This window comes from Pantherophis guttatus, unplaced genomic scaffold, assembly GCF_059756535.1.
Source record: "Pantherophis guttatus breed Tessera unplaced genomic scaffold, ASM5975653v1 scaffold_39, whole genome shotgun sequence".
In the NCBI taxonomy this organism is placed as follows: Eukaryota; Metazoa; Chordata; class Lepidosauria; order Squamata; family Colubridae; genus Pantherophis; species Pantherophis guttatus.
The window spans coordinates 5,432-25,008 of record NW_028269854.1 but is presented as its reverse complement, the minus strand read 5'-3'; the positions used below and the strand labels follow the sequence as shown (position 1 = coordinate 25,008).

Below are 19,577 nucleotides of genomic sequence, written 5' to 3'. Positions count from 1 at the left end.
TGGCTAAATCACAGCACCTGTGGTCCTCATATGCCATATGCAGGACAACTGTCACTACAAGAAGCCATAGGACCAACCATAGAAGAAGTAATTTTCCTACACGATCACGTCCTCCTACTTACCTGCTTAATAACCATAGTAATTACAATATTCACACTAACCGCAACCACAACAGCCCTTACACATAATGACCCAACAGAAGAAGTAGAACAATTAGAGGCAGCTTGAACAGCTGCCCCAATTATAATCCTAATTCTTACAGCCCTACCATCAGTTCGATCTCTATATTTAATAGAAGAAGTGTTTAACCCCTACCTAACCATCAAAGCAACAGGACACCAATGATACTGAAACTATGAGTACTCAGATGAGACTCAAATTTCATTTGACTCATACATAATTCAAACAAAAGACCTACAGAACGGCTCACCACGACTACTAGAAGTAGACCACCGCATAATTATGCCGGCAGGCCTACAAACTCGTATTGTCGTTACTGCAGAAGATGTCCTTCATTCATGAACAGTCCCCTCGCTTGGAGTAAAAGTAGATGCAGTACCAGGACGATTAAATCAACTTCCACTAGCCACATCACGAGTTGGATTATTCTTTGGCCAATGCTCAGAAATCTGCGGAGCAAATCACAGCTTTATACCTATCGCAGTAGAAGCAACCCCACTACACTATTTCGAACAATGGCTGACCTCAGAACAATCACTGAGAAGCTTTATACAGCATCAGCCTTTTAAGTTGAAGAAGAAACACTGCTTTCCTCAGTGACATGCCACAACTCGACACAGTCTATATTCTTATAATCTACCTATGAACTTGAACGATACTATATCTAATAACACAAAAAATTAAAACCATCTTAATAACAACAAATCCAACAACCTACTCCGCACCTAAAACATCAACATCTACACTATCATGACTATAAATATATTCGAACAATTTATAAGCCCAGAACTTCTAATAATTCCAACAGCCACACTATCAATATTAATCCCAATCCTACTTATCCACCATAAACCAAAACTTCTTGGAAATCGCACAACAACTGCAATCACCCTATTTCTAAAAATAGTCATAGTAAACATAACCAACCAGCTAACCCTAAGCGGACAAAAATGATGTAAAGTACTAACAAGCTTGCTAATTATAATCCTGCTATCAAATCTGCTTGGCCTACTACCATACACCTTCACATCAACCTCCCAACTATCGATAAACATAGCCATAGCCATTCCACTCTGAATAGCCACAATTATTACAGGAATAACTAAAAAATCATCAACCACATTAGCCCACATACTTCCAGAGGGCTCTCCAACCCCATTAATCCCATTCATAATCATTATTGAAACAATCAGCCTACTAATACGACCACTAGCACTAGGTGTGCGACTTACGGCTAATATCACAGCCGGCCACCTTCTTATAACCATAGTAGGCACGGCCACACTAAACTTTATCAGCACCCACATTACCATAGGAATCATAACATGACTACTACTATTTTTACTTTCCATCCTAGAACTAGCAGTAGCCTGCATCCAAGCATACGTATTTGTACTATTAATTATCCTATACCTACAAGAAAACACATAATGACCCACCAACTTCATCAATATCATCTAGTAGACCCCAGCCCATGACCACTAACAGGAGCTATGGGATCATTACTTCTAGCTTCAGGACTAGCCCTTTGGTTTCATACAAATACGACCATAGTACTAAAAATAGGACTACTCACCCTCCTACTCACAATGTACCAGTGATGACGAGATGTGGTACGAGAAAGCACCTACCAAGGACATCACACAAAAGGCGTACAAAAAAATATACGATACGGTATAATCCTATTTATTACATCAGAGGTGTTCTTCTTTCTTGGGTTTTTCTGAGCGCTATACCATGTAAGCCTGGTCCCCACCCCAGAACTAGGGGCAGAATGACCACCAACTGGAATTACCCCACTAAACCCAACAGAAGTACCACTATTAAACACAGCAGTGCTCCTCTCATCAGGAGCAACCATTACATGATCACATCACACAATAATGAGCGGTAATAAAAAAGAATCCACTTACGCCCTTATCATCACCATCATACTAGGAATTTATTTTACAGCACTACAAGCATCAGAATATATAGAAACTCCCTTCACCATCTCAGACAGTGTATACGGATCACTGTTCTTTGTAGCTACTGGATTTCACGGACTTCATGTTATAATCGGAACCACCTTTCTAATAATCTGCATAATCCGCCTTATAAAACACCACTTTACAATCACCCACCACTTCGGATACGAAGCAGCTATTTGATACTGACACTTTGTTGATATTGTATGACTATTCCTATACATCTCCGTCTACTGATGGGGGTCTTATTTCTTTAGTATAATAGTACAAGTGCCCTCCAAGCATTAAGCCCCATTAGGGAAGAAATAATGAATCTCACTACCCTTATTATAATAGCCATAATAACAGCAATAGCGCTATACACAGTCAATATCCACATTATTATAAAACCCGATATTAATAAACTATCACCATATGAGTGCGGCTTTGACCCACTAGGAAATGCTCGAACCCCTATTTCTATCCAATTCTTCTTAATTGCAATTTTATTCATTCTATTCGACCTAGAAATCGTACTTCTACTTCCCATCCCTTGAAGCATAAACACTAACCCGCCTACAACAACTATTACACTAACCATAGTACTACTAATAATCCTTACACTAGGACTGTTGTATGAATGACTACAGGGCGGGCTGGAATGAACAGAATACTACGGTAGTCTAATAGATATTTGATTTCGACTCAAAAGAACTTACCATCATAAGCCATAGTAATGGAATTAATAAAAACCACTATATACCTAACATTTATGGTTACTATAACCGCCCTATCACTACAACACAAACATCTAATACTAGCCCTAATGTGCGTAGAGACAATAATACTTATTGTATTTACAATACTAGTTATGTTTACCTCCACCTCATTAACCATGTCACAAATCCCAATACCAATTATCTTACTGACAATTTCAGTCTGCGGAGCAGCCATCGGACTAAGCCTAGTAGTTGCAATTACACGAACTCACGGAAATGACTTCTTAAAAAACTTAAATCTTTTATAATGCTAAAAATTATCTATACTACTATAATACTTATCCCAATAATTCTAATATTAAAACCAAAAATAATTTACCAAACTACAACATCATACTCATTCATTATCGCTCTGTTTAGTCTCAGCCTATTAAAACCAAACTCCAATATATACCTACACCTTGACTCCACATCAGCCCCATTATTATCACTATCATACTGACTCCTGCCAATAACAATTTTAGCTAGCCAACACACAATAATTAAAGAACCCCTACAACGACAACGAACATTCCTCACAACACTTATCATACTACAACTATTTATCTCACTAACATTTATAGCCTCTAATCTAACTCTTATATATGTTATATTTGAAGCTACCCTGATTCCAACCCTTATTATTATTACACGATGAGGACAACAAACTGAACGCCTAACCGCAGGCACATACTTCATACTATACACACTAATAACCTCAATACCACTATTAATAACCATTCTATTCTTAAACAACACAACAAACACCCCAACCTTATTTATACAAATAATACAGCCAACTAGCCCCTGGACGGAACTAACACTATGAGTAGCCTGTCTGGGGGCTTTTTTAGCAAAAATACCAATCTACGGCCTCCATCTATGATTACCAAAAGCCCACGTAGAAGCCCCAATTGCTGGCTCCATAGTACTAGCCGCAATTCTACTAAAACTAGGAGGATACGGCATTATCCGAATAATACAAATCCTGCCAACAATAAAAACAGATCTATTCCTACCATTCATTGTCCTCGCCCTATGGGGGGCAACACTAGCAAATCTAACTTGCCTACAACAAACAGACCTAAAATCCCTCATCGCATACTCATCCATTAGCCATATGGGGTTAGTAATTGCTGCAATCATAATTCAAACACAATGAAGCCTATCAGGAGCCATAGCCCTAATAATTGCCCATGGTTTTACCTCCTCCGCACTATTCTGTCTAGCCAACACCACTTATGAACGAACTAAAACCCGAATTATAGTCCTCACACGTGGGTTTCATAATATCCTACCAATACTTACAACCTGGTGATTACTAATTAACCTAATAAACATTGCAACCCCACCAACTATGAATTTCACAGGAGAACTGCTAATTGCATCCTCATTATTCAATTGATGCCCAACAACAATCATTATATTTGGATTATCAATACTTATCACAGCATCATACTCCCTGCATATATTTCTATCAACACAAACAGGCACACCACTATTAAATACATCAACGCATCCAACACACACACGAGAACACCTCCTTATAATTCTTCACATCATCCCATTAATACTAATCTCTCTTAAACCAGAACTGGTTATTTAAGTGTATGTAATTTAAAAAAAATATCAAACTGTGACTTTGACATTAGGAACAACCCTCATACATCGAGGGTGCCATAAGACCTGCTAACTCTTTAATCTGGGACTAAACACCAGCCCCCTCTACCAAAGGATAATAGCATTCCACTGGTCTTAGGCACCAAAATCCTTGGTGCAAATCCAAGTGGTAGAAATGAGCTCAATTACCCCAACAATCATCATAACCATTTTCCTATCTCTTACCATATCCATCTTAAAACCACATAACGCCAAAAAGAATCTCATATTATTATTCCTAATTAGCCTAATCCCAATTAACCAACTATCAAACAACAGTGAGCTTACACTATCACTAACACCATTAATCATTACACCAACAGAAAACATTAATATTTCCATTAACATAGACACCTTATCATTAACATTTATACCAATCACCCTATTTATCACATGATCCATCACAGAATTTTCCAGCTGGTATATAACAACCGACCCCAACAACAACAAATTTACAAAATACCTTCTATTATTCCTAATTACAATACTAGTAATTATCACAGCAAACAATATATATCAACTCTTCATTGGCTGAGAGGGTGTTGGAATCATATCCTTTCTTCTAATCGGATGATGGCACGGCCGTCAAGACGCCAACACAGCAGCCCTACAAGCAATTATCTACAATCGCATCGGAGACATCGGCCTCATTATAACAACTGCATGACTAATAACCTCATCATCAATCAACATACAAGAACTCATAGCCCAACATGAAACAATCAACATTCTCCCAATAATGGGACTATTAGCAGCAGCTACAGGAAAATCTGCACAATTCAGCCTCCACCCATGACTACCCTCAGCCATAGAAGGCCCAACACCAGTATCAGCCCTATTACACTCAAGTACAATAGTAGTAGCCGGAGTATTTCTTCTAATCCGATTACACCCAATTCTACATAACAACAACACTATAATAACCATCTGCTTACTACTAGGAGCAACAACAACAACATTTGCTGCTGCAGCAGCAACCACCCACCTAGATATTAAAAAAATCATTGCACTATCTACTACAAGCCAACTAGGCCTAATAATAACAATAGTCGGACTAAACCAACCAACCCTAGCATTCCTACACATAATCACCCACTCCTTCTTCAAGGCTATATTATTCCTATGCTCAGGCTCCTATATCCACAACCTAAACAACGAACAAGATATTCGAATAATGGGCGGACTACTAAAAACTTTACCAATAACCTCATCATTCCTAACCATCGCTAATCTATCACTTATAGGTATACCATTTTTATCCGGCTTTTACTCAAAAGACACTATTATTGAAACATTAATTAACTCACACACCAACTCCTGAGTAATTATAATTACTGTAATCGCAACCATCCTGTCAGCCTGCTACAGTACACAAATTATATTAACTACTATAACAGGATACCCACGAACTCATCATTACACCCACAAAGAAACAAAAACCACTATTAACCCATTAACCCGCCTAATACTAGCATCAATCCTAATAGGCACACTAACAAAAATCTCAACCCTACAAACCACCACAACAATTACAATACCAAAATCAATCAAACTCATAGCACTGATAGCCACCCTTATAGGCATCATTTTATCAAAAGATTTATCATACACAACCTACCACATAAAACCAAAAAAACTCAATAAACAAAACCTATTCTTTAACCAATTGGCCTTTTTTAACATTCCCCATCGAGCCATTACAATCAGCACATTAAAAATCAGCCAACAAATATCTACCGAACTAATAGATCTTTGAGCCATAGAAAACTGAGGGCCAAAAGGCCTAACAAATACAATCAAACCCTCTATTCATCTTTCAACACAACAAAAAAATATAATCAAAAACTATATAACTATATTCACCTCTAGTCTAATATTAATCCTGTTAATTATCACCGTCTAAAATGGACGAAAACCCCCAAGCCGAGACCAACCCAAAATTACCAAAATAGAAAATAACACAACTAACAACCCCCAAGAACACACAATCAAACCAACCCCCCCACTAAAATAAAAAACACTACCCCCATTTACCTCTAAACAAACTAAATCCTCCCAATTAGTATAAACCAATAAACCACCAACCCCACCTACCAGCAACCATAAAATAACAAATAATACAAAAATAAGAATAACAAAACTCTTAACCCCACTAATCTTTAAAACAACACTATCCTTCTCCACACTCACACAATACCCAAAAATAACCACCAACCCCCCTAAATACACAATATACATTACTAATGCCGCAAACGTACGACCCAGAGCAACCATAAAAATACAACAAAAAAAAGAAACCCCTATCAAAGCAATCACCCCCTGATAAGGCACAGAAATCACACTCAAAGCCACAACACTTAAAACCAAAAACAACAAAATCAAACCAAAAAAGTAATTCATTATAATCATAATTCTTGCTCAACCGAGACCTGCGGTATGAAAAACCACTGTTGTAAATCAACTACAAAAATGTCCAACCAACATATACTCATACTATTTAACCTCCTACCAGTAGGATCTAATATTTCAACTTGATGAAACTTCGGGTCTATACTACTAACCTGCTTAGCCCTACAAACCATAACCGGCTTCTTCCTAGCAATCCACTATACAGCTAATATTAACCTAGCCTTTTCATCCATTGTACACATTACACGAGATGTGCCCTACGGATGAATCATACAAAATCTCCATGCAATTGGAGCTTCTATATTTTTCATCTGTATCTATATCCACATCGCTCGTGGACTATACTACGGGTCTTTCCTAAATAAAAATGTCTGACTTTCAGGGACAATACTACTAATCATTCTCATAGCAACAGCCTTCTTTGGCTATGTATTACCATGAGGACAAATATCATTCTGAGCAGCAACAGTAATCACAAATCTATTAACAGCCGTACCATATATTGGTACAACACTAACCAATTGACTCTGAGGCGGATTTTCAATTAATGATCCAACTCTAACACGATTCTTTGCTCTACACTTCATCCTCCCATTTGCTATTATATCAATATCTTCAATTCACATCATACTGTTACACACAGAAGGCTCCAGCAACCCATTAGGAACAAACTCAGACATTGACAAAATTCCATTCCACCCATACCACTCCCACAAGGATATACTAATACTCGCTGTTATAATAACAACACTATTTATCATTATATCCTTCACCCCAAATATCTTTAACGACCCAGAAAACTTCTCAAAAGCCAACCCACTAGTAACACCACAACACATTAAACCAGAATGATACTTTCTATTTGCCTACGGCATTCTACGATCAATCCCAAACAAACTAGGAGGAACTGTAGCCCTTGTACTATCAGTAGCCATCCTGCTAACAATACCATTTACACACACCTCACATATACGATCTATAACCTTCCGCCCACTAATACAACTAGTATTCTGAACTTTAGTAGCCACATTTATCACAATTACATGAGCAGCTACTAAACCTGTAGAACCACCATTTACAACCATCGGCCAAGTAACCGCTATTCTATATTTCACGTTCTTTATTATAAACCCCCTACTTGGCTGACTAGAAAACAAAATCTCAATTACTAGTACATGCTCCAGTAGCTTATTATTAAAAGCATTGCCCTTGTAAGACAAAGCTGGGTCTACCCCTAGAGCATCAAAGAGAGATTATCCATCTCTAGCCCCCAAAGCCAGTATTTTACTTAAACTACTCTTTGCAAAAAAATAAATAACTCTCCTAGGACCCCCCCCCTACCCCCCCCTAATGTTTAATCCCGAATTCGACTATATGTACCCCTTAGCTTATAGTCTTTATTTCACTATGTATAATTATACATTAATGATTTGCCTCACGCCTAATAAACGGGAATTATACTATAATTATTTGTATAAAAAATCTGTTATCAAACATGAAATTTACCTCCTCATTACCCTAACTTTCCATGTTATCTTCGGCTATCCATTCTTAGTAACCATGACTATCCTGTTCCGAATGGTGTCCCATGATGTAACCCAGCCCGTGAAACCCTCTATCCTTCCACTTAAAGTACACAGTCCCGCTTTTCACGTCCATATATTGTAACTCCTCCCTTGGTGTTCTTTCCAAGACCGCTGGTTACACTCTCAAGGTCATCTTAATGGCCCGGAACCATCCCTCCCTACTTGCTTTTTAAGAGGCATTTGGTCGCACCCTTTATACTGGTACATTCACCCTCATGTTCTTATCAGCTATGCTCGTTCCACCCCTGGTTGTCCTTTTTTTCTCTACCTTTCATCTGACACTCACTTGCCCGTTACCGTTCCCCTCACCGGGGCGTAGACCATCTAGTCCGGGTGGAGCTATATTCTTGGCCTGGCACATTCCCTACCCGTGGATATACTTTTCATGTTTGTTAGACATATTTTTTCCTTGACCACAAATCATTATTAATCGATTATTATAGGTTTGTCCCAATAAATTATTTTTCAAAATTCAATTTTTAAAAGTTGAAAAAAAAACATGCGACAAAAATATAATATTCCATCCTGTCCCAAAATTCCATAGAGTTATTTTTACACCAACCTCACCCCCCCTCTCACGCCCCGTGAAAATTATTTACTATGAAAATACCAAACACAATTTTTTAATCCGAGATTTTAACTTATTTTCTCGGAGAAAAATTTCAAACGTGAAATTCTCCCCCTTTCAAACATAGTCATTTCCGGGTTAATTTTAAAAATCTCCCGTATTTTTATATTAAATGTTATCATAGCTTATCTAAAGCATAGCACTGAAAATGCTAAGACGGTTCTACCTGATCACACAAGGTCTTGGTCTTAAACCCCCTATTACTTCATCCCCTAATTATACATGCAAGCCTCACCATTACAGTGAAATAGCCCACCACACCATTGGCCGGAGCAGGTATCAGGCACAAGCCCACAACGCCAAGCAAAATAAGCCACGCCCCCACGGGTCAGCAGCAGTAGATAATATTAGGCCATAAGCGCAAGCTTGACCTAGCAAGAGGATATCAGGGCCGGTTAATATCCGTGCCAGCGACCGCGGTTATACGACAGACCCAAAATAATACTAATCGGCGTAAAGCACGACTAATAGCATGTCTAAACATTAGGAACGAAGCTAAACTGGGCTGTAAAAAGCCATAAGTCACACTAACCACGCCCTAATAACAAACAACTTCCACTCGTGAAAGCTAGGACACAAACTAAGATTAGATACCTTACTATGCCCAGCCTTAACACAACAATTAAATTACCCATTGTTCGCCAAATAACTACGAGTAAAAACTTAAAATTTAAAAGACTTGACGGTATCTCAAAACAACCTAGAGGAGCCTGTCTAATAACCGATACTCCACGATCACCCAACCCGCCCTAGCCTAACAGTCTATATACCGCCGTCGCCAGCCTACCTTGTGAAAGAAACAAAGTGAGCAAAATAGTCATACACTAATACGACAGGTCGAGGTGTAACTTATGGGCGGGCCAAAGATGGGCTACATTTTCTTAATCAGAAAACACGGATAAATCTATGAAATAGAAACTGAAGGCGGATTTAGCAGTACAGTGGGAATAACATACCCAATAGAAACTAACGCAATGAGATGCGTACACACCGCCCGTCATCCCTGCCAACACAACCAAAAAATTCATAAACACAAACAACCACCCAAAGCAGGGCAAGTCGTAACATGGTAAGCGTACTGGAAAGTGCGCTTAGAAACAAAAAGTAGCTTACTTAAAGCATTCGACCTACAACCGAACGACATTATAATAATCTTTTTGAGCCTATATAAATTTACCCGAATATATCAAACCAATAAAACAAAACATTTGACCTACTAAGTAGATGTGATCGAAAAGTAAATTATCCCATTAGTACCGCAAGGGAAACTATTAAGCAACAAACAGCAAAGATTAACTCTTGTACCTTTCGCATCATGGTCTAGCAAGAAACACAAGACAAGAAGAATCATAGCCTACACCCCGAAACCAGATGAGCTACTTTAAAGCAGCCAAAAGGGCACACCCTTCTCTGTAGCAAAAGAGTGGGAAGACTTAAAAGTAGATGTGAAACGCTTATCGAATCTGGAGATAGCTGGCTACCTAAAAAAGAATATAAGTTCAACCTTAAACCTAAAAAATAACTATTTATTACATAAGGGCAATCAATAGGGGTACAGCCCTATTGAAACAGGATACAACCTGAATTTGAGAGAAAAGCTTACACCCCAAAACCAGTAGGCTTTAAAGCTGCCAACTAACAAAATATCGTTAAAGAATTCTAAACAAAATTCAAATATTTAACATAAACTCCAAACCAACTAAGGGTAAACCCATATCAATGGGTACTATTATGCTAGAACTAATAATAAGATAACCTCTCTATATGCACCTATCCACTAGACCCGGATAAACCACTAGTCATTAACAGACCACAATAGGCATTAAATCAACCACTACACATCTTAAAACTAACTGTGAACCCAACACAGGCGCATTATAAAGAAAGATCAACTATTATAAAAGGAACTCGGCAAACAAAGATCCCAACTGTTTAACAAAAACATAACCTTTAGCTAAACAAATATTAAAGGCAACGCCTGCCCAGTGAACAATTAAACGGCCGCGGTATCCTAACCGTGCAAAGGTAGCATAATCATTTGTCTACTAATTATAGACCTGTATGAAAGGCAAAATGAGGGTCCAACTGTCTCTTATAATAAATCAATTAAACTGATCTCCTAGTAAAAAAGCTAGAATAACAACATAAGACCAGAAGACCCTGTGAAGCTTAAACTAAACTATTAAACCATATAATAAATACTTTCGGTTGGGGCGACCTTGGAAAAAAAAAGAACTTCCAAATAACATGATTATACCTCATACTATAAAACAGGCCAACAAGCCAATAAATGACCCAGCACAGCTGATAATTGAACCAAGTTACTCCAGGGATAACAGCGCAATCTTCTTCAAGAGCCCATATCAAAAAGAAGGTTTACGACCTCGATGTTGGATCAGGACATCCTAATGGTGCAGCCGCTATTAAGGGTTCGTTTGTTCAACGATTAACAGTCCTACGTGATCTGAGTTCAGACCGGAGCAATCCAGGTCGGTTTCTATCTATGAATATGCTCTATCCAGTACGAAAGGACCGATAAAGCAAAGCCAATACTACAAGCACGCTTTAATAACAATTAAACACCAACACATAAATTACAGCACTAAACCAAGATAAGGTTAATTAAGGACACCCTTAACAACACCCATGACCACACTAAACATCATCAACTCCCTACTATACATTCTATCAATTCTTATTGCCGTAGCATTTCTAACCTTGCTAGAACGAAAACTCCTAGGATACATACAACACCGAAAAGGGCCTAATCTAGTAGGCCCAATTGGCCTACTCCAACCAATCGCAGACGGCCTAAAACTAATTACTAAAGAAGCAACAAAACCCACTATATCATCACCCATCCTATTTACGCTATCACCAATCATAGCACTAACCCTAGCCCTCTCATCCTGAGCACCAATACCAATACCCTCCACACTAACTAACATAAACCTGGGGTTGCTATTTATTATAGCCATATCCGGCATATTCACCTACACCATCCTATGATCTGGCTGATCCTCAAACTCAAAATACCCACTAATAGGGGCTATACGCGCTGTAGCGCAAATCATCTCCTACGAAGTTACCCTAGGACTAATCATCATCTCAATAGCTGTAATATCCGGAGGATATTCACTAATACTATTCATAGAAACACAAAACCACACATGACTATTATTCTCTTCATGACCACTAGCTATAATATGATTCACATCTACACTAGCCGAAACTAACCGATCACCGTTTGACTTAACAGAAGGAGAATCTGAATTAGTATCGGGCTTCAACGTAGAATTCTCAGCCGGCCCATTTGCACTACTATTTTTAGCAGAATACACCAATATTCTGCTAATAAACACCCTATCTGCCACAATATTCATAAACCCGGGAACAATAAACCCCCAACTATTTACCATCAACCTTATAACCAAAACAATAATACTAACAATCCTATTCCTATGAATTCGAGCCTCATACCCACGATTCCGCTATGACCAACTAATACACCTCCTATGAAAACAATACCTCCCCCTAACCCTAGCCATATGCCTACTTAATACCTCCACCAGCATAGCATTCCTAGGTACACCCCCACAATGGGAGCGTGCCCGAGCAGGGACTACCTTGATAGAGTAGACACGGAGCCAACAATCTCCCGCCCCCCAAAGCCAGTATTTTACTTAAACTACTCTTTGCAAAAAAATAAATAACTCTCCTAGGACCCCCCCCCTACCCCCCCCCAATGTTTAATCCCGAATTCGACTATATGTACCCCTTAGCTTATAGTCTTTATTTCACTATGTATAATTATACATTAATGATTTGCCTCACGCCTAATAAACGGGAATTATACTATAATTATTTGTATAAAAAATCTGTTATCAAACATGAAATTTACCTCCTCATTACCCTAACTTTCCATGTTATCTTCGGCTATCCATTCTTAGTAACCATGACTATCCTGTTCCGAATGGTGTCCCATGATGTAACCCAGCCCGTGAAACCCTCTATCCTTCCACTTAAAGTACACAGTCCCGCTTTTCACGTCCATATATTGTAACTCCTCCCTTGGTGTTCTTTCCAAGACCGCTGGTTACACTCTCAAGGTCATCTTAATGGCCCGGAACCATCCCTCCCTACTTGCTTTTTAAGAGGCATTTGGTCGCACCCTTTATACTGGTACATTCACCCTCATGTTCTTATCAGCTATGCTCGTTCCACCCCTGGTTGTCCTTTTTTTCTCTACCTTTCATCTGACACTCACTTGCCCGTTACCGTTCCCCTCACCGGGGCGTAGACCATCTAGTCCGGGTGGAGCTATATTCTTGGCCTGGCACATTCCCTACCCGTGGATATACTTTTCATGTTTGTTAGACATATTTTTTCCTTGACCACAAATCATTATTAATCGATTATTATAGGTTTGTCCCAATAAATTATTTTTCAAAATTCAATTTTTAAAAGTTGAAAAAAAAACATGCGACAAAAATATAATATTCCATCCTGTCCCAAAATTCCATAGAGTTATTTTTACACCAACCTCACCCCCCCCTCTCACGCCCCGTGAAAATTATTTACTATGAAAATACCAAACACAATTTTTTAATCCGAGATTTTAACTTATTTTCTCGGAGAAAAATTTCAAACGTGAAATTCTCCCCCTTTCAAACATAGTCATTTCCGGGTTAATTTTAAAAATCTCCCGTATTTTTATATTATTAAGGTAGCAAAGCTAGGCCATGCAAAAGGCTTAAAACCTCCACACAGATGTTCAAATCATCTCCTTAATAACCTAGAAAGCTAAGACTCGAACTTAGACTAGAAAGCCCAAAACTTTCTATACTACCAATATACTACTTCCTACAGTAAGGTCAGCTAATCAAGCTATCGGGCCCATACCCCGAAAATGCCACACGGCCCCTACTAATTAACCCAATATCCTGATTAATCATCACAACAAGCATCATCTTAAGTACTACAATAATCACATCAACAACACACTGACTAATAACCTGGGTCTGTTTAGAAATTAACACTCTCTCCATAATCCCACTTATCTCAAAACCAAACCATCCACGAGCAACCGAAGCAGCAACAAAATATTACCTAATCCAAACCATAGCCTCAACAGCCATCCTATTCGCAGCCACAATAAACGCCATTAACACCTCAAACTGAGACATCCACCTTACAACAGAACCTACAGCAACAACTATAATCACCTTGGCCCTAATAATAAAAATAGCAGCCGCCCCCTTCCACTTCTGACTTCCAGATGTATCACAAGGCACAACAACACTAATTACCCTAACCATCTTAACCTGACAAAAAATTGCCCCCCTAACAATCTTATTAACAACACACGATAAAACCAATATCACACTTATACTACTATCTGCAATACTATCTATCACTGCTGGCGGTCTTGGAAGCCTAAATCAAACCCAATTACGAAAACTAATAGCCTTCTCATCAATTGCCCACACCGGGTGAATTCTAGCAACTATAACAATAGCACCAAATATTTCTATAATTACCTTCATAATCTACATCCTAACTACAACCCCGGTATTCTTACTAATAAACACCACAACCTCAACAACTATCAAAGACATGGGGGTTATATGAACCAAATCACCATACATTATAATAGCCCTATCAACAACGATCCTTTCAATAGGAGGACTACCTCCCCTATTAGGGTTTATACCAAAATGGTTAATTCTTAATAACATAGTATCCAACAGCATAATTACAGAAGCTACTTTAATAGCTATAACATCCTTACTCAGCTTATACGTATACATACGACTAATATATGTATCATCAATAATCCTACCACCACACACTACACTTATATCATTAAAATGACGAACATCAAACAAAAAACACCCAACAATAACTTCAATCATAACATTAATAACAGCCTTTCTATTACCCATATCACCAAACATATAGAAACTTAAGTTATATAAAACTAGGAGCCTTCAAAGCCCCCAAAAAAGAACACTTTAGTTTCTGCTAGAGCATGCAAAAATCACATCTCCTGCTTGCAAAGCAGATATTTTAATTAAACTAAAGCTCTCCTGGATCAGTGGGCCTCGATCCCACATAAAGCTAATTAACAGATAGCTGTCCAAACCGGCGGACTTTAACCCAGCTTCTCCGTTTTTGTCACGGTATAGAAAAACGGAGAAACCCCGGGCAGCTGCCAACTTCAGATCTGCAGTCTGACATGTTCGTACACCACGGGGTCTGGTAGCAAGGAATATCCTATACATAATTTTACAAATTACCGCTTTAATCAGCCATACTACCTGTGTTCATCACTCGTTGATTATTCTCAACAAACCACAAAGACATTGGAACCCTATACCTTCTATTTGGCGCATGATCAGGATTAATCGGGGCCTGCCTAAGCATCCTAATACGAATAGAACTCACCCAACCAGGGTCACTACTAGGCAGTGACCAGATTTTTAACGTCTTAGTTACAGCCCACGCGTTTATCATAATTTTCTTTATAGTAATACCAATTATGATCGGGGGATTTGGCAACTGACTAATTCCACTAATAATCGGAGCCCCCGATATAGCCTTTCCACGTATAAATAATATAAGCTTCTGGCTCCTACCCCCGGCACTACTTCTTCTACTATCTTCCTCCTATGTTGAAGCTGGGGCTGGCACAGGGTGGACCGTCTACCCCCCACTATCAGGAAACCTGGTACATTCAGGCCCATCAGTAGACTTAGCAATCTTCTCCTTACACCTGGCAGGCGCCTCATCCATCCTGGGGGCAATCAACTTTATTACAACATGTATTAACATAAAACCTAAATCTATACCAATATTTAACATTCCATTATTTGTCTGATCCGTGCTTATCACCGCCATTATACTGCTATTGGCCCTACCTGTGTTAGCAGCAGCTATCACCATACTTTTAACTGATCGAAATCTAAATACTTCTTTCTTTGACCCCTGCGGAGGAGGGGACCCAGTACTATTTCAACACCTATTTTGATTCTTTGGCCACCCAGAAGTATATATTCTAATCTTACCGGGGTTTGGCATCGTTTCAAGTATTATTACATTCTATACTGGAAAAAAAAACACATTTGGATACACAAGTATGATTTGAGCAATAATATCCATTGCAATCTTAGGCTTTGTGGTTTGAGCACATCACATATTTACTGTGGGCCTAGATATTGATAGTCGAGCCTATTTTACAGCAGCAACTATAATCATTGCGATTCCAACCGGAATTAAAGTGTTTGGATGACTAGCCACTCTAGCCGGAGGCCAAATTAAATGACACACCCCAATTTACTGAGCATTGGGGTTTATTTTCCTGTTCACTGTCGGCGGAATAACCGGGATTATCCTAGCAAACTCATCACTAGATATTGTACTACATGACACCTATTACGTCGTAGCACACTTCCACTACGTACTTTCAATAGGCGCAGTATTCGCTATCATAGGAGGACTTACTCATTGATTTCCACTATTTACAGGGTACACCTTAAATCAAACTATAACAAAAACCCAATTCTGAGTTATATTTACGGGGGTTAATATAACATTTTTTCCACAGCACTTTCTAGGACTATCAGGAATACCCCGACGATACTCAGACTTTCCAGATGCCTTTACCCTATGAAACACACTATCCTCTATTGGGTCGACCATTTCAATAGTAGCAGTACTTATATCTCTATTTATTGTATGAGAAGCATTAACATGCAAACGAGAAATCAATATACCACTAGGAAAAAAAACACATGTGGAATGATTCTTCGGATCTCCACCACCACACCACACACACACAGAACCCACATTTATACTAAATAACACCTACGCTCCTATTCGTAACCTTATTTCCTACATAGAATGACCTTGACCCGAGAAAAGACAGGTTTAATCTGCCATCTGTTAATTTCAAGTTAACCGCATATTATGCTTTCTTCCCGAGAACCTAGTAAACACAATTACATAGCTTTGTCATGGCTAAATCACAGCACCTGTGGTCCTCATATGCCATATGCAGGACAACTGTCACTACAAGAAGCCATAGGACCAACCATAGAAGAAGTAATTTTCCTACACGATCACGTCCTCCTACTTACCTGCTTAATAACCATAGTAATTACAATATTCACACTAACCGCAACCACAACAGCCCTTACACATAATGACCCAACAGAAGAAGTAGAACAATTAGAGGCAGCTTGAACAGCTGCCCCAATTATAATCCTAATTCTTACAGCCCTACCATCAGTTCGATCTCTATATTTAATAGAAGAAGTGTTTAACCCCTACCTAACCATCAAAGCAACAGGACACCAATGATACTGAAACTATGAGTACTCAGATGAGACTCAAATTTCATTTGACTCATACATAATTCAAACAAAAGACCTACAGAACGGCTCACCACGACTACTAGAAGTAGACCACCGCATAATTATGCCGGCAGGCCTACAAACTCGTATTGTCGTTACTGCAGAAGATGTCCTTCATTCATGAACAGTCCCCTCGCTTGGAGTAAAAGTAGATGCAGTACCAGGACGATTAAATCAACTTCCACTAGCCACATCACGAGTTGGATTATTCTTTGGCCAATGCTCAGAAATCTGCGGAGCAAATCACAGCTTTATACCTATCGCAGTAGAAGCAACCCCACTACACTATTTCGAACAATGGCTGACCTCAGAACAATCACTGAGAAGCTTTATACAGCATCAGCCTTTTAAGTTGAAGAAGAAACACTGCTTTCCTCAGTGACATGCCACAACTCGACACAGTCTATATTCTTATAATCTACCTATGAACTTGAACGATACTATATCTAATAACACAAAAAATTAAAACCATCTTAATAACAACAAATCCAACAACCTACTCCGCACCTAAAACATCAACATCTACACTATCATGACTATAAATATATTCGAACAATTTATAAGCCCAGAACTTCTAATAATTCCAACAGCCACACTATCAATATTAATCCCAATCCTACTTATCCACCATAAACCAAAACTTCTTGGAAATCGCACAACAACTGCAATCACCCTATTTCTAAAAATAGTCATAGTAAACATAACCAACCAGCTAACCCTAAGCGGACAAAAATGATGTAAAGTACTAATAAGCTTGCTAATTATAATCCTGCTATCAAATCTGCTTGGCCTACTACCATACACCTTCACATCAACCTCCCAACTATCGATAAACATAGCCATAGCCATTCCACTCTGAATAGCCACAATTATTACAGGAATAACTAAAAAATCATCAACCACATTAGCCCACATACTTCCAGAGGGCTCTCCAACCCCATTAATCCCATTCATAATCATTATTGAAACAATCAGCCTACTAATACGACCACTAGCACTAGGTGTGCGACTTACGGCTAATATCACAGCCGGCCACCTTCTTATAACCATAGTAGGCACGGCCACACTAAACTTTATCAGCACCCACATTACCATAGGAATCATAACATGACTACTACTATTTTTACTTTCCATCCTAGAACTAGCAGTAGCCTGCATCCAAGCATACGTATTTGTACTATTAATTATCCTATACCTACAAGAAAACACATAATGACCCACCAACTTCATCAATATCATCTAGTAGACCCCAGCCCATGACCACTAACAGGAGCTATGGGATCATTACTTCTAGCTTCAGGACTAGCCCTTTGGTTTCATACAAATACGACCATAGTACTAAAAATAGGACTACTCACCCTCCTACTCACAATGTACCAGTGATGACGAGATGTGGTACGAGAAAGCACCTACCAAGGACATCACACAAAAGGCGTACAAAAAAATATACGATACGGTATAATCCTATTTATTACATCAGAGGTGTTCTTCTTTCTTGGGTTTTTCTGAGCGCTATACCATGTAAGCCTGGTCCCCACCCCAGAACTAGGGGCAGAATGACCACCAACTGGAATTACCCCACTAAACCCAACAGAAGTACCACTATTAAACACAGCAGTGCTCCTCTCATCAGGAGCAACCATTACATGATCACATCACACAATAATGAGCGGTAATAAAAAAGAATCCACTTACGCCCTTATCATCACCATCATACTAGGAATTTATTTTACAGCACTACAAGCATCAGAATATATAGAAACTCCCTTCACCATCTCAGACAGTGTATACGGATCACTGTTCTTTGTAGCTACTGGATTTCACGGACTTCATGTTATAATCGGAACCACCTTTCTAATAATCTGCATAATCCGCCTTATAAAACACCACTTTACAATCACCCACCACTTCGGATACGAAGCAGCTATTTGATACTGACACTTTGTTGATATTGTATGACTATTCCTATACATCTCCGTCTACTGATGGGGGTCTTA

The 19,577-nt window shown here is 38.8% G+C and overlaps 2 pseudogenes across 2 annotated transcripts in view; both read left to right on the top strand.

Annotated features, from left to right (window-relative positions):
- The window catches only part of LOC148110972 (NADH-ubiquinone oxidoreductase chain 2 pseudogene), a 42,528-nt pseudogene extending 22,951 nt beyond the window's left edge, over positions 1–19,577 (top strand). Inside the window, exon 2 of the transcript XR_015730953.1 lies at positions 1–19,577. This exon is cut by the window's left edge and continues 20,325 nt beyond it. The product of XR_015730953.1 is annotated as an NADH-ubiquinone oxidoreductase chain 2 pseudogene (transcript).
- The window catches only part of LOC148110971 (NADH-ubiquinone oxidoreductase chain 2 pseudogene), a 25,346-nt pseudogene extending 5,769 nt beyond the window's left edge, over positions 1–19,577 (top strand). Inside the window, exon 2 of the transcript XR_015730952.1 lies at positions 1–19,577. This exon is cut by the window's left edge and continues 3,143 nt beyond it. The product of XR_015730952.1 is annotated as an NADH-ubiquinone oxidoreductase chain 2 pseudogene (transcript).